The sequence below is a fragment of the Eimeria tenella genome, genomic scaffold (assembly GCF_000499545.2).
Source record: "Eimeria tenella Houghton genomic scaffold, Eth_scaff2240, whole genome shotgun sequence".
NCBI lineage: Eukaryota > Apicomplexa > Conoidasida > Eucoccidiorida > Eimeriidae > Eimeria > Eimeria tenella.
In genome coordinates, this window is record NW_013542096.1 from 1 (window position 1) to 403 (window position 403).

Below are 403 nucleotides of genomic sequence, written 5' to 3' on the forward strand. Positions count from 1 at the left end.
TAAATAATACGATTAGTAAATATAATTAATGAACAGTAATGAATATAATTAATAAATATAATTGGTGGAAATAAATAATAGTGCAGTTGTCGACAAATGGAGTTAATTCATTCAGAAAATATGATTTTTAATTTGCACACTTTGAGACAGAGACGGAGCCACTGGGTGTCTGCAAACAAGAAAGAGCACTTCGAACTTTCAATTCATTTTATTTATTTATTTCATTTATTTATTTCTTCTATTTATTAATTTCTTTTTCGCCGAAAGTTTATTTTTGCTTTTATTCTAACAAAACCTAACGGCGAAATATTAGGAAAGACGAGGTCTGTGGCTCTAGCTAGCCACTGAGGTGCGAAGAGCCCTGGTTAGCTAGCTAGCTGGCCAGCTAGCTAGCCAGCCGGCC